The sequence below is a fragment of the Quercus robur genome, chromosome 10 (genome assembly GCF_932294415.1).
Source record: "Quercus robur chromosome 10, dhQueRobu3.1, whole genome shotgun sequence".
Lineage (NCBI taxonomy): Eukaryota > Viridiplantae > Streptophyta > Magnoliopsida > Fagales > Fagaceae > Quercus > Quercus robur.
The window spans coordinates 4,672,968-4,688,319 of NC_065543.1; the positions used below are offsets into that span (position 1 = coordinate 4,672,968).

The 15,352-nt window shown below is 35.5% G+C and overlaps 1 protein-coding gene and 2 long non-coding RNA genes across 6 annotated transcripts in view; all 3 read left to right on the forward strand.

Annotated features, from left to right (window-relative positions):
• LOC126703753 (putative disease resistance protein RGA3) overlaps window positions 1-15,352 on the forward strand; it is a 41,494-nt gene that overhangs the window by 2,121 nt on the left and 24,021 nt on the right. The gene's annotated exons all lie outside the window — the stretch shown is intronic.
• LOC126701443 (uncharacterized) lies at window positions 4,298-6,483 on the forward strand. Of its 2 annotated transcripts, XR_007647362.1 has the most exons (3): window positions 4,298-5,254; window positions 5,413-5,550; window positions 6,451-6,483. It is a non-coding gene; the product is annotated as an uncharacterized LOC126701443 (long non-coding RNA). The 2 variants fall into 2 exon arrangements; XR_007647361.1 differs by lacking the exon at window positions 6,451-6,483 and having other exon boundaries at window positions 5,413-5,660.
• LOC126701442 (uncharacterized) lies at window positions 8,186-13,406 on the forward strand. Of its 3 annotated transcripts, XR_007647360.1 has the most exons (4): window positions 8,188-10,581; window positions 11,044-11,156; window positions 11,259-11,469; window positions 11,594-11,768. It is a non-coding gene; the product is annotated as an uncharacterized LOC126701442 (long non-coding RNA). The 3 variants fall into 3 exon arrangements; XR_007647359.1 differs by lacking the exon at window positions 11,594-11,768 and adding an exon at window positions 13,037-13,406 and having other exon boundaries at window positions 8,186-10,581; window positions 11,044-11,469; XR_007647358.1 differs by having other exon boundaries at window positions 8,186-10,581; window positions 11,044-11,469.

A 15,352-nucleotide genomic window follows, 5' to 3' on the forward strand; every position in this document is an offset into this window, starting at 1 on the left:
ATAATGACACATTGACACCCAATAAAGAAGTCTACACTTTCTTCTTACCCAGATGGGTTATTTGTGTCGATTAATATGGATGATTGATCCCTATTACTAGATATTTTGTCTTTTCCTTTTCTCTATTTGAAAGTTCAAAAACGTGTACAAAAACACTTTTGAACGTTTAGACCCCCAAAAAACAACTTAACCAACACAAGCAATATGTCAAACAACTAGTGTGCGGAAACTTAACATATGCTATAATATGAAATTGGTTAAACAACTATCTAAGCCATAACAAAATAAAACCACAGCAGATAAAATAAAGGCAAAGATAGAGAGGAAGGAAGATGCAAACACAAAGATAACACCCGATGTGTTATCGAAGAGGAAACCGAAGTCCTCGGCGAAAAACCTCTCTGCCGCCCTCCAAGCGGTAATCAATCCACTAGAAAATACAGTTGGGATACAAGGACAGCAATAGACCCTCCAAGCCTAATCTACCCAGTGCACCTAAGCCCTCCAAGCTTCTTGCTCCAACGAGGTTGCGCCGAACCTTTTTCTTTTCTAGCTTCCCGGATTCCGCTACTAAACCATAGCATCCGCCATCTTTGGCATCTTCCAATGCTTCCCAAAACTCCAAGAACACTCAACACTCTGAATGGGTGTGGGTAGTGTTTGGATAGAAATCTCCTCTCAATAGATATGACAATGAGAGAGGGAATGAGAAGAGACTACAAAGGTTTCTCTCTAAGAATGAGTAGCTCTCTCTAATTGGGTGGGTGTTTTGAAGAAACCTCTCTTAGGGTTTTTCTTTCTGAATAGCCACCCATATCTTGTGGGAATGAGGGGTATTTATACTGGTGTGAGAATGGAATACGAAGAGTCAGTTTTTCCAAAAACAGGGCTGGCTGGCGACTTGACCTCGCGACTTGACTGAGTCGCGAGTTCAAGTCGCGAGCTAACTTAATGGCCAGTCTGGATTTTTGTCGTGTAGTGCTCCAGGTGGCGTGACTGTTCAGCTCCCCTGCATGCTCTGCACGTGAGCAACTTTTGGCGGCTTGCAAGTCGCGAGCCACCCGCGAGTCCTAGCCGCGAGACTCTGCTTCACTGCACTGTCTTGAGCAATTCTTCACACTCTCTCACACACTACCCTTACATGATTCCCACCTAAATACAAGGTTTCTAAGTGCTATATTACAAGCAAATTTGTCATGGAATAAAGCCAACACATGGTTGATTAAATTCAACCTTACACTATTTGTGATTCAGTTGGTGATGTATTTATTGCTTATTGTGAGTTCTTTGTTCGAAGGGTATGTTTGGACAGCATGGTAATGGCCCAGTTTGGGGGGCTACTTCTCTACGCACAATGTAGTGGTGTTGAGCTGTTCAGGTTTAAGCTTAAGTCTTTATTTTTGAGATCATTGTGTGAGTGGATTCTTGCATTTGGCTACTTCTCCATGCACAAAATAGTGGTGTTGAGCTGTTCGGGCTTAAGCTTAAGTTTTTATTTTTGAGATCCTTGTCTGAGTGGATTCTTGCATTTGGCTGCATGAATTTTTCATTTCTTCTAGATTATATAGACCAGCGTATTGTGTAGGTGTTCTGTAGGTAAGCCTTTTTATACATCATGTATACCTTTTGTCTTTCCTTTTTTTCTCTTATCAATTTCGTTGTAGCTCCCCCTCTCCCCAACATGCCAAAAAAAAAAAAAGAAAGAAAGAGAAATTGAAGTTATGAGACGGTGCTTGCTTGTGTTAGTCCATTATGGACAAGAGGTGTTATGAAGAAAGATCTTCAGAAAACTACCAATCAAAGAAAAAAAAAGAATTTCAGAAAACTACACGAGACTTTCTCAGTCCATTATGAAGAAGAGTTTTGCGCAGAAAGATCTTCTGAAAACTATTACCTTTTAGGTGTAAATAAAACTTTATTAAAAAAAATGAAAAAGTACTGATAACATTGCTCCCCTGGTACACAGGCAGTGTACTAAGGGAAACAAAAAGCTAATCAAAACTACATAAATCTAAAAAATCCAAAAGGAAAGGAATAGAGAGACCACTCATAGTAGTCATCCATTGAACTCAAGGATAGCAAAAAGAATCATTTCAACTTAAGGATGTGACTTTCCTCTCCCTTGAGAGTTTGATGGTTCCATTCTCCAAATAGTGCACTACCCAGCATAATAGCCCCCCTCCCAAAAAAATTTCTGTTTGATGCCAACCAACATCCCTATTCCAACAAGCTAGCAACTCCACTACTTGTTTATGCATAAACCAAGAAACACCAGCCGTGCAAACCTTAAGTGTCCATAGACTATAATCATAAGAACAATGGAGAAGGAGGTGATCCACTGATTCCAACTATTCTTACGCAGCATCAACACAAATATTCCTCTTCCTCAAGTTATCCAGTGTGAGGATCTTCCGCTAGTGGCTGTCCAAGTGAAAAGAGCTACCTTAGAAGGAGCTTTCACCCTCCAAATACTTTTCCAAGGGAAAGAAGAACTTCCTCTAGCCGTTAGAACTTTATAATATGACTTAACTTCAAAAGAACCATTCCTGGCAGGCAACCACACCATTCTATCTTCCCCATTCTGGCCAATATTAGTGGAGTATAGAAGAGAAAAGAAAGATTGTAAGCTCTCCAATTCCTAATCTTGAATCGATCTTGTAAAAAGCACATTGCAATGGAGATCCCCATTTTGTCTACACAAATGATCTGCCACAAATGCATCTACTACTGCTTGAGAGAATAAATTTTTTTCTCAACATGAGTTATTTATTGGTCTACTACTGTTATGTAAATTTGTCGCTTGAGTGTACCTCTTTGTAATTCTCTATAATATTTTCTGTCTCATTGACTTAGGACAACGGGAAACAAAGTCAAATGATGTCTGAAACTCTGTTCAGCTTGTATTTTGAGGAATTAGGGTTAGGTTTTGGTGGGAAAAAGGCTGCAAAATTGCAAGGAATATAGGGTTTCTAATGGCGAAAAAGAATAGTAGGTCTTGAGGATGAAACCAGGCTGAAAGCCTGAGGGCTGGGTTGCTTTTACAGGGATGTGAGCAGTAACCCTTGAATGGTAATTGGGCTGTTTTTTGGGTTATTTGGAACTATTTGATGGATTAGTGGTTTAGGATTTTGAAGTTTTTGATTTTAGGATTTTAAAGGTGATAAATCAATGTGTGTTTGCTAGGTTTAAATTTGATGGAAATGGAAGGACAAAAATGTAAACTTCTAGACATTACATCTAGAATTTCCTTGGCATCACAACTTGGAAAAGGTTGTATAACACAAACTTTAAACAAAGCTTCATAGCTACTGAAAATTTATGAAACTTCCTCATGAATAGAAAGTATTACATATATATAAATAGATGACTAATACCTAATTCTAGTGCAACTTGTACTTCTTGACTCCTAATAAGAGTTGGACTCCATGGGCTTTCATTTGTGAGCCCAAACTAAATAATTAAACTCAAATAAAACCAAAATAAGAGCCAATGGACTATTGGAACAGCACTTCCTACAAACCAGAAAATTAAAAAATTACATTTGACACTGAAAAATAAATACAAGTATAAGAAATATGCCTGGAACTGTGTAATGCCCAAAAACATAATAAAATTTCTACTGTTACTCAGAAAACCAATACCAGTTAGCCATGCATTCTTCTAATGTTATAAGGATAAAATGGCTTTCTTAGCAGTAAGTATTAAGATCTTTTTGAAGATCTGCAGTTTTGGTTTTCTGTGCATTGTGGATATCTTCAGCTACATGTTGTTTTGTTGTTTAGAGCTTCAACATTGTATTATATTATTCATTCTCTGTTTTGGTTGCCAAAGCACTGTTTTTTTATTACCATTCTATGTTTTGGCTTTTGCATATTATAAGGTACAAACTTTTGCTTTTGGCTTCTTATGTAGTCATTTTTGGATGTTAATAATGACGAAGACAGCTTGGAGCATGATGGAGACGGGCGGTGGCCCTTCCATAGTTTTTTTGAGCAACTCATCCTTGATATTTTTGATCCAGGCAAGCGATTTTTTCCCCCTTCTACCATTTTGTTTTTGATAGTTTGGGAGGTTCGCCATGGTAGTGTCATGGCCTTGAGGGAAATTTTTACTCAACAAGGTGCTTCTACTGGGGTGTTTATGCCCAAGAAAGCACGGACGCGGCTGGGAGGGTGCCGCACTCGAGTCCGACGTGGGACGCGGCGTCCGATGTGGTTGCCCACGCGTTGGTGCTGCGTCTGAGTTTTTTTCTTTTTTTTTATTTTTTTTTTTTATTATTTTTTTATTCTCGGATTTGAGCCGACTCGGCTCGATTCGCGCTGAATTGGCTTCGATTCGCGCCGAACCGGGCTGATTTGGCCAGAATCGGGCCGTATTGGCCATATTGGGTCGTATCGGCCGGCGACCGATACGGCCGAAACAGGCTGGAAACGGCCAAAATCTGCCTTGAAACTCGCCGGAACAGCCGAAATTCTGACCTCAGAGGCATAGTAATGTGTTTCTTTCCTTCTTCTTTGTTTGTTTTGTGAATCAAGGCATAGTAATGTGTTTTTTAAGAATATTTTAATAGTAAAAATATATAGAAAATATAAATAAAAATATTTTTAATGATTTTTTAATTGCCGAGTCCCGCCGCACCCGCACCCTACTTTTTCAAAAATTGCCGAATCCTGCACCCGCACCTGAGTCCCGAAATGCTCCCGTGCTTCATAGTTTATGCCTGACTTGAGCTGGGATGGTGCAGTTTTTGTTGAAGTAGAAGATAAAGGTATATCAAATACAATGAAGAGAGAGAGAGAGAGATTGATTGATTGATTGATTTGAATATGCAAGTTTCATCAGATGGGATTCAGCCAAATCTGAGGAGGCCTACGTTTGAAGATGTGTCATCCTCAACACAATGGCGAATATTGTCTCTTACAGTGAGGTTGGTAATTTTGATGTCTGCATGGAGGTTGATCATGGGTGGAATTTGCCTTCTGGGCTGGATAATGGCCAGTTGAATGTTACTTTTGTTAAGGCTGAGCCAGAATCTTTTCTTGATGGTGCATGATATTCGTGTAAAGATGCTGCTGATACTGCAAGGATGAAGGGTTACGCTGAGGATAAGGTTTCCATTGGAAAAGCAGATCTGCTGAAAAATATTCCTGAAAATTGTGAGCTGATGAACTTCGTTAAAGTAGCTAGGAATTTGTGGCTAAAAAACTGTGAATTTCTTCAAGAATGTGCAATTCATCTATTGTGTCTTTGACCGGTACAGTATGATATATTTATATTTATATATGAACTGTATACTTGAGTGATTCGGTTTCCTCTTAATCTATTCGGAATAGTAGACTATATATATTTCTGATCTGTGTTTGTGTATTCATATATCAGTAAATTCAATTATTTTATTTTATTTTATTGCAGATTTGGTGATTATGTATCAGATCAGGTTGTTGCTCCTGTTCGGGAGACCTGTGCACAAGCAGTAGGTGCCTTGTTTAAGTACATGCATCCCACATTAGTTCATGAAAGCTTAAATATATTGTGAAAAATGAAATGCAGGTAACTGTGACCTAAGGATATGCCTTTTGTGCTAAATAATATCATTAAAGTTGGTACGTTTTCAAATATTATCTTCTAACTAATAAAGTATTTATTCAATCCAAAAAAAATACTATTCATGCCATTGACCCCCTCTTCCCTATCATTTTTCCTTTCCTACAATGTTTACTAACTTGTTACATTGCAAAAGAAAAAGAAAATTTGTCAATTCAATATATATTCGTGATTTTTGAATGATTAGTGTTGGTGGTAGTCTATCATCAACTAGGGTAAGAACTCATCAAATCTAATATTGCTCAAACTTTTACAACTGAGACCATATTGTAATGATGCAATTTAATAACTGTGAAGATAACTAATTTTGGCAAGTTATCACCAACCTCCTCTTTTTCCTTTCTAAAATCGTTGATGAGTTTACTCTCTCTAACGAATCTAGCAACATCAGGTGTTCTTTATTTAGCTATTCAATCATAGAGAACACAGGGTGTATACATTAAGCGTTTTGATGCGGGAGACGCAAGAAGATTTTTATTTTGTATTATTTATGTTTGCAAGTCAATTGTATTTTTTTGTTTTAGGTCCTAGTAGTTTATTAGGCAATTAATATTTTAATTTGGAAGCAAGGTTATTTTCGTAATAAGGCAATTAGGGTTTTCTAGCCAATTAGAACTAGGGTTTAGTAATCCTTTTTAAGCAACCTATTGTACTTCTTGAGGAGATAGTTGATATTTTGATGAATAAAAACAATAGCCATTTGGTCCTTCTTTCGTCTGGTGCTGACTCTAGGTCAGTCCTTAGGTGTTGACTCCTAGGGTTTATTTGTTTCATTGAAATAGTGTGGTTGTCCTACGTCAATTCTGGTATTAGAGCAAACACCGATTTGTTGAAGCATCATTGCAGGAAAGAACCAGATAATATCACCCAAAAAAAAAAAAAAAAAATTCATTGCTATGTTTCTCATCCCATCAAACCACAATACCCACACAAAAGCCAACCACCATAAAGGAAACCAGATCCAGAAAACCCATAACCCACTCCACTAGAACAGTACCACAAGAATTCGTTAATACCGATCTCACCCCGTCATTCCAAAGCCGCTGCCCACAAGGGCCACAACCATCACAAGCTGTTGGAAGGGCCAACCACCACAACCACAACACCATCGGAAGCCTTAGCCTCGCACGTCGCTGATTCTATTGCAACGCCAAACCTGCATCTATCCAATCTCATGAGGTAACCCACTGGCTTGTCTAAATTCCCCTATTTCCCTTCTTTAGCCATTTACGTAAACAAGCTTTTATATATATATATATATATATATATATATAAAACCCTAGTGCATTTGTCTCTCAAAATTGTACCTGACCCATTAGCCACTCAAACACAATTTTACCCGGCCTAAATAAAGAACCCAACACAACCCATTATAAATTTAGCTTAATCCAGTAGGCCAGCACCCAATATAAAAAAAAAAAAGTCGTCCTATTGCAAAACTCATAGCCCGATCCTTTTAACAAGCCCTAAGCCCAACTTATACAACACCAGTTTTCCTTTAAAAGTAGGAGACCCGGACCTATGTTGCACGGACATGGACACGGACACGACACGACACGGACACGGACATGGACACGGACACGGGGATACGGCAATTTTTGAAAAATAAGGACACAACATGGTGGGGACACGACGTTTAAATAATTAATTAATTTTTATATTTAGGCATATTTTTTAATATTTTTAGACAAAATATATTTATGTTTAGAATTTAAATTATGTAAGAACTACAAATAAGTAAACTAACATCCAAAGTACTACAATAATACACAAAATCTTCAAGCACTTTCAGTATTCATTTTAGTAAAATCACCTACAATATTTAACTTTAATAAATAAATAAAACTATAGCAGGACACACAAAAACAAATTGATAAGTTATAACTAATATTAAAAAAAATATATATATATATATATATATATATAAAAAGGGACAGAGGGCACACAGGCCACAACAGCAGTTAAAAAAAAAAAAAAAAAAACACAAAACAAAAACAAAACGCGTTATAATAAGTAACAGTACATTCAAGTTAATATCGGAAAGAAAGAAAGAAGAAAAAAAAAAACAGAGAGAACAGAGAAGAGATCGGTCCGCGCCGAGAGAGAGAGATCGAAAGGGACAGATGACAGAGGGCACGACGTCGACGTCGGAGCTCGCCGATCGGCCCGATCTAACTCCAGCTAGGGATAGAGGGCAGCGGCAGCGATAGAGGGAGGGTGGGTTGAGAAGAACTTGAGATGTGGTTTCAACTTTCAGTCTAAGAGACTCTAAACTTGCTATATTATTTTAGGGTTAACACAAAATCAATGGTATTGGTAAGTTCACTAGTCAAAATCTGTGATTTTTTTTTCACTGCTGGCGTGTCGGAACCGCGTCGGCGCCGTGTCGGAGCCGTGTTGGAGAAGCAAAAAAAAAAAAAAAAAAAAAAAAGGGACACCGCCGGACACCGGAATCTGGCGCGTCGTCCCCGTTTCGGTGTCCGACACGTGTCGGACGCGGACACGACGCCAAAAATGGCGTGTCCGTGCAACCTAGACTCGGACCCCACAAAAAAAAAAAAAAAAAAAAAAAGACTTCCTTTCATAGTGAACTTGAAAAGCAGCTTAAGGAGGCTAGGAATAGACTCCTTAACCCTCCTTCCCCCATTGATGACCTCCTTACTCTTCTTGATGAAGTTGAAAATTTGTTAGCATACGTGGAGCAAGTACCATCCAAATCAATGCGAGATGCGCTTTTTCCCTTAGTAAAGGCTCTGATCAATAATAAACTTTTGAGACATGCTGAAATGGATGTGAAGGTATCAGTTGTATCTTCCATTATTGAGATTACAAGAATAACAGCACCAGATGCCCCATATAAGGATGAGCAAATGAAGGAAATATTTCAATTGATTGTGGCAGCATGTGAAAATATGTCTCATGTGTCTACTCGCTCTTATAAGAAGGTGACTTCAATTCTTGATACCATTGCAAAGGTCAAGTTATGCTTGGTGATGTTGGATCTTGAGTGTGATGCATTGGTTGTTGAGATGTTTCAAAGTTTCTTGAAGATGATTTGGTTCAACCATCCACCTGCTGTACTTTCAGCCATGGAAACAATTATGAGTCTGGTCATAAATGAAAGTGAAGACATTTCCTTGGATCTTCTTAGTTCACTTTTTGCTATTGTAAGAAAGGCAAATCAGAATTTTTCACCTATTTCATGGACATTGGGGGAGCAAATAATCACTAGGATTAATGCCCAGCTAGAATAGATAATGACACCCACTCAAAAACTACCCAGCAAGCTTGAGGGTGCACATGATGTGAAAGTTGAAGTTGTTGAACGTGCTTCTGATCAACCCTCCACAGTCCTTGAAGATCTACATCTTGGTGAAGTCGAAGAGGTTAAAACCACAATGCTTCCTATGGTTCATAAGGTTCAAGACGAGATTATACTGATTCCATACATTGATTTTGTTATTCCAAATGAGTTTGATATGGTGGAATTCAAGGTTTTTCTTTTCCCTGAGCTCCCTAAGGTGATTCCAGACTTGAAGCAAGTGTTACTTGTCAGCATCCTAATCCTTCAATGCTTTAAAACTCGAGGTTGAGTTTTCTCCAATCGGAGGAGAATGATGCGGGAGACACAAGAAGATTTTTATTTAGTATTATTTATATTTGCAAGTCATTTGTATTTTTTATGTTTTAGGTCCTAGTAGTTTATTAGGTTATTAATATTTTAATTTGGAAGTAAGGTTATTTTCGTAATAAGGCAATTAGGGTTTTCTAACCAATTAGAACTAGGGTTTAGTAATCCTTTATAAGCAACTTATTGTACTCCTTGAGGAGATAGTTGATATTTTGATGAATGAAAACAATGGCCGTTTGGTCATTTTTTGGTCTGGTGCTGACTCAAGATCCACCCTAGGTGCTGACTCCTAGTGGTTTCCTCACTTGGTGTTAACTCCAAGCAAGACCTAAGTGCTGACTCCTAGATCATATCCCTTTATTTTATTGTTATTTCAGTTTTGTTTTGATTGTCCTGCGTCATGTTTCCATATAGAAACTTTAAACTTTAAACTTTAAAGTCGAGCTCATTAAATTAGGCATTTTAGATTTTCTGATAGTATAGAAGTTCCTTACACTCATAAGAGGTTTAGGATTTCTTCAGGTTAAAGAGGGAACTTATTATTCTTTTGCTTGATCGTAGAGTGATACTTATGATGGAATTTTTCTATACATGCTTTTTCCCATTTTCTGAATGCTTGGGTAGGTCTGTTTTTCATTATGGGTTCAAATTTTGAAGAACTTGAGTCTTTATACTTTGTACTCAACATACATGAATAATGACAAACTAAGGAATCTTTTGTGCTTGGTTCGTATACTTCTGCTTAGTTTTCATATGAGATGGTTTTTCAAAATAATCATTATATATTATAATGCTTTGTACATAGTCAGGAAAGATTCCTTTAGCATTTGTGAAACTATAATTGTTTTTATCTTACTGACGGCATTAATATTCCCCCCTAGAAGACAACGGAAAATTCTATTTAGGAGTTGCATACAGCAATTTTGATTGGGCATAGCTGATGCATGTGCTCCCACATTATGGGAGCTATTAGATATTTTATTGTCCAAGATTGTGATCACTCAATGGAAGAATGTGCCAAAGGTAACTCCCCAGGTTTCCATTATTGTCATCTAAAACAGATAGACTGTTATGTCATCCATTTAGTAGCATCTTGAAGTTCATGTGATATCAGAAAAAGCTGGTGGTAATTTCATCCAAAACTGACTTTCTACTCTCTCTTCCCTAATACTAGTATTTTTTTCCTTTTTAGAGTAAAATATCAAAATTTTATTAATAAAGTATATGATATTCCTTCCTTAATATATTCACCTTTCTTCAAGTTTTTCATAAAATTTGGGCATGATGTTGTCTATAGGAAAACTTGGTACTTGTATTTCAACTGCGGTCCACTAATGCATGAACAAGTTTAGGTCCTTCAGCTCTCTAACTCTCGTTCTTGTAAAGGTTTTGGTTTTTTTATTTTTATTTTTTTATTGCCCTTCCCCCAGCATAATATAATGCATGAAAGATAATTTTTTCTTTTATTAAAAAAAAAAAATCCATTATAACTCACACAAAATTATTGATATTTTCCCAATATTACTTGAGCTTTAGCCAATAAAGAGTTTTTCCTCTATAATTTTAATAATTGTCCTAATAATTGCTCTCTTTTCTTGAAATCTAGCTTTTAATTTTAGTTCAAAATTCTAGCATTATGTTTATTTTATGGCCAGTGCTTTCTAAGAAGTTCAGAAAAGTATATCTATAGGAAAACGGAAATTAAGGATAACAAATTACCAAGCACCTATGTCTTATTCTAAAATGAAAAAAAAATAGACTTTTACATCAATACTAGCCATAATGTGCTCTCCTTGATGAAATCCAAGGCAGGGAAATAAGGAATAGGAAATATTCTGCTGAACTCAGTCAGGGCGGTGTAAGGACAGGAACAATTTTCTTCCCCTACTTTTGACAAATACCAGAACCTGCAAATTATGAGGTGAGTTTGTAAGTTTAATGTCATTTCATATTTTTTAAATTGATACTTATGTATATCCCCAGTTAAATTCATTTAATATTGATGATGTTAAAGCCTTTCCAGAGTTGTGAGGCAGATCTGTTTCACTACTATCCAGCAAAGATAGATGTGCAATCCCTCTCTAGAAAAAGCTACGTGGAAGATTTGTCAGTGGTTGAGGATTTATTTTAACTTGTACACTTGTAAAACCTTAGATTACAGCCAAAGCTGGATATTGTTGCTGTTCACTTTGAAAAGGAGGTAGAAATAGTTGAGTGGCCCAGAGATAAAATTTGTGAGTTCTCTCTTCTTCTCTTCTATCGTTTATTATTGCTCTTTCCTTTTTCTTTTTTCAATCTTGTATACTATTTACTAAATTTGTTTTTCTTTCTCAAATTTGTCTGCTCTTTATGTTTCAGTGGCAAATCAACAGCAATAGGTAGTTTTGATGATCTTGTACATGCTATATGGAGTTCTTCAGGATGATGTATCCATTTCTTAATTTAATCTTTTACATGTTCATTTTGGAACTTCTTTTTTCCCCATTTTCTAATCAAAAGGATCTATTCTCGGGTTTCATTTTAAAATCTAAAGCTGAGACTGGATTACATTTTGTAAAATCTTACTATGTTTTCTCAGGGTTGCAAAAGTAAATCTGCCTAATACTGAAACGCATACTCATTATTAGTTTTCAGTTACATACTTTGCATTGTGGTGTTATCTGACTTTGGTACTGTAATCTGGATCCATAAAAGAAAGAAAAATTATACGTTGTATTGTTAAAGGAGCTTGTTTCCCTCTCTCTCTCTCTCTCTCTCTCTCTCTTTTCTGTTTTTCTTTTTTGTTTAAAGGGTGTCAGACATTTTAGGTTGCACACAAATCAAACATTATGTGGGTGGTGGCCTAAGCTCAAGTTGCTGCCTCATCTATCCCAACAAGCGTAAGTAACATATTTTGAAATCAAAGAGTTAACAAGAGTGGATGACTTTCCACTATATTTGGAGAACCTTTCATTTATTTGATAACCTGTCTCTAAATAGTTGCAAGAAGCTGAGATATCTACCAGCAGGGGTAAGGGTCTGGTGCCTCACTAAATGACAGATGATGGTATTCCTTTATTTTTCAACTAGAGGACATGTTTTTCAGCTAGATAGTTCAAGATTGCCCATGTTCCAAATATCTTGATAAACACTTGGTTCTTATTCTAAGCTCAAAAGATCTAAAATTGATATTTTTTCTCAAATGTCCTTTTGTTTAACATTTCACTTTGAGATAGACTAGCTTATGCACTTATGTTTTAATAATATACTTAAAATTTTCTTTTAAAAAAAAACGTGTGCTCATATAGTGCAACATATTTTCCTGAATAGCATACTTAGATCTTCAAATTCCTCCCTACAGCAGAAATCTGATATATTCTTTTGGACAATCAATTCTTAAGTTCTTGAGATTATTTGTGTGATGTGTGTTTATTCTGTTCTACCAACAATTGTTTAATCTGGTCTACTAACAATGTATACATTGCTTAGGGATCTTTAGTTACTATTGTATTGTCTTCATTGGTAAGGGCTCTTCATCTATTCAAATTTTGAAACTTCACCAACGTTTGTTAATGTTCTGAATTCATATGAAGTTAGTTCTGAACTTGAGTGAAAATCTTTGACAAATTGTTTATTCTATTTTGATTATATTTGTAGACGAACTTAATATTCGGTTTACTGTACAGTGTACACTATATGGAAGTACAACTTGATACTCATGATTGGATTCCTTCAAGATTGTTGTGATTCTCAAGTTACATTAATTTTATTGTTTTGAGTTTTCTTTCTTATTATTTTTTCCTCAAAAATTTCTGGTTGTAGGTCAACTGAAACCGTAATTTGAATGTATCTGCAATTGTTGATTGGGTATATTAGGTATCACCATCGACAAAGCATCAAGTAAGGCCAAGGCTTTCCTAGCATTTACACTTCATGCCATGGCTGCTTCCATTTCCCATCTATATAATGAGAAATAGTTCTATTCTTTCTTGAATGTACAGAATTAATGACAATTCATTCACTTTTCAAATCTTATGTTGTGGCTTCCTACTTAAAGTCTCCATAGCAGTGACTTCAACACTTTTCTAGATTATGAGGTATGCATTTGTGATTAGCCTTACATATTGGTTATCATTGTATGCATCTTTATTTGAATGCTCAAACTTCAGAAATAAAAACAGACATAAAATTTAAAATTCTGTCTTTAGACTTGTGCAAGAAATTGGAGAGGCCAATAAGAGACTTGAATTTGATGCATTTTTTTTTTTTCCTGAGATCAAGTTATGGATTTCAGTGAGAAATTTTTCTATTTTTAAGTTTTCTTTCTATTTTTTTATTTTTATTTTATTTTTATCCTAGATAATTTTCTGATAATCAAGTGGAATAATATTGGATAGGCAGTGACTTCATCATATTCTGATGCCTTATCTGTTTTATTTTATTTTAATCTCTGGTACATTAGCAATAGGCATCATGGTGAAGAAAGGGGCTTCTAAAAGCAAATAAGATCAAATAGGGTAAAAGCTATTGCACACAAACTAATTCACACAGTTTTGGGGCACACAATTGAAAATCATGACTTGCACAAGTTCTGTAGTTTGGACATGCATGCAAGACTGTGAGTTAGTTTGTGTGCAATAAACACTACTCTTACAAATAAGCATTAAACGTAGTGGCATGAATGATGAAGGCATCAAGACTCAAACGTAGACAAGTGGATGTGAAATACCTCAAAAGAGGATAAAGGGCAAAGTGTTGATTGAACAATGGCAAAAGTGGTCAAGCGTGAAGGTGAAGGTGAAAATTATTCAAGCGTTAGGTGAAGTCGGGTTTTATTTATTTATTATTTTTTTTTTTTGGGTCTATCCTGGCTACATGATTGAGTTTGGTTTGAACTTAATAGATTAAGGTCAAGATTGGATCAAATTAAAACTACCTGTATTAAAAGGAGTCACTAGTACTTCTAGCTTAGATCAATCCATGAGTTTCCCTCTTAATCATTAAGATAAATTGATGGATTAATCAATAATATAAAATGGATAAAAGATCAAAATATAATTCCAATTTTTTGGAAGAAGACGAGATAGATTATTGCAGAAAGTGCCCCATGCAGAGTGTATACTATCAAGATACAACGACATAAAGGAGTAATTTCTTGGAAGATGACAAGAGATAGAGTAGAAAGTGCCACATGAGGAAGACTACTACATGTTTATTGACCAAAGCCAGTCAAGTTGACCCCGGATATACCCAATCCAACGGTAGATGTTCTTGATGACATAACTACGAAAAGTATTGAGCTATGGAATTAGCTTATTATAGGCTTTGTATATCACTTTTGTGATGGTTAGAGATGTACGTTGGTTTGATATAGAAGTTGCGTGCATTGGTTTAAAATGTCAGTTTTTTTTTTTTTACTATTTAGTTTATTTTTGCTATTATTCAGTTTATTTTTGCTACTATTTAAGGGTTTTATTGCATTTTTTTGATATTATTCATGAGTTTCACTGTATTTTTTTAGCTACTTTTTAACTTTATCTACAGTAATTTTAGCAAAATATTTTCAATTTCAACTAAATAAGTTGTTTTCAAACTATAGTAGTCACAATTCGTCAAACACGTTTGAAGAAATCAAACATTATGAATATGTTAGTCCTAGAATATTTTCAATTACTGTGATAAACTTTCCGTATGTATACTAAAATGATGCTGTATTTTTAAAAATATAAAATATTTTAAATAACATATTTACACTAATAAAAAAATTTATATTAAGTTTTTTTTTTTTTTTTTTTTTTTTTTTTTTTTTTTTTTTTTCAGAAGAAGATAAAGTGCAAAGTGTTGATTGAGCAATGGCAAAAGTGGTCAAAAGTTCCAATAATGCAAGGCTGAAAATTATTCAAGCGTGAAGGTGAAGTTGGGTTTGAATTTTTATTTATTTTGCCTGTCTTCTAGCTTAGATCAATCCATGAGTTTTTCTCTCTTAAACATATAAATTAATCAATTAATCAATATAAAAATAGACTACAGATCAAAATATTATTATTCCAAGTAGTGGCATCTAAAAGGAGTATGCGAGGAAGGGGGTGTTTGGTACCACAACTTAAACAACAATTTTCAGTTTTTAAATAACATTTA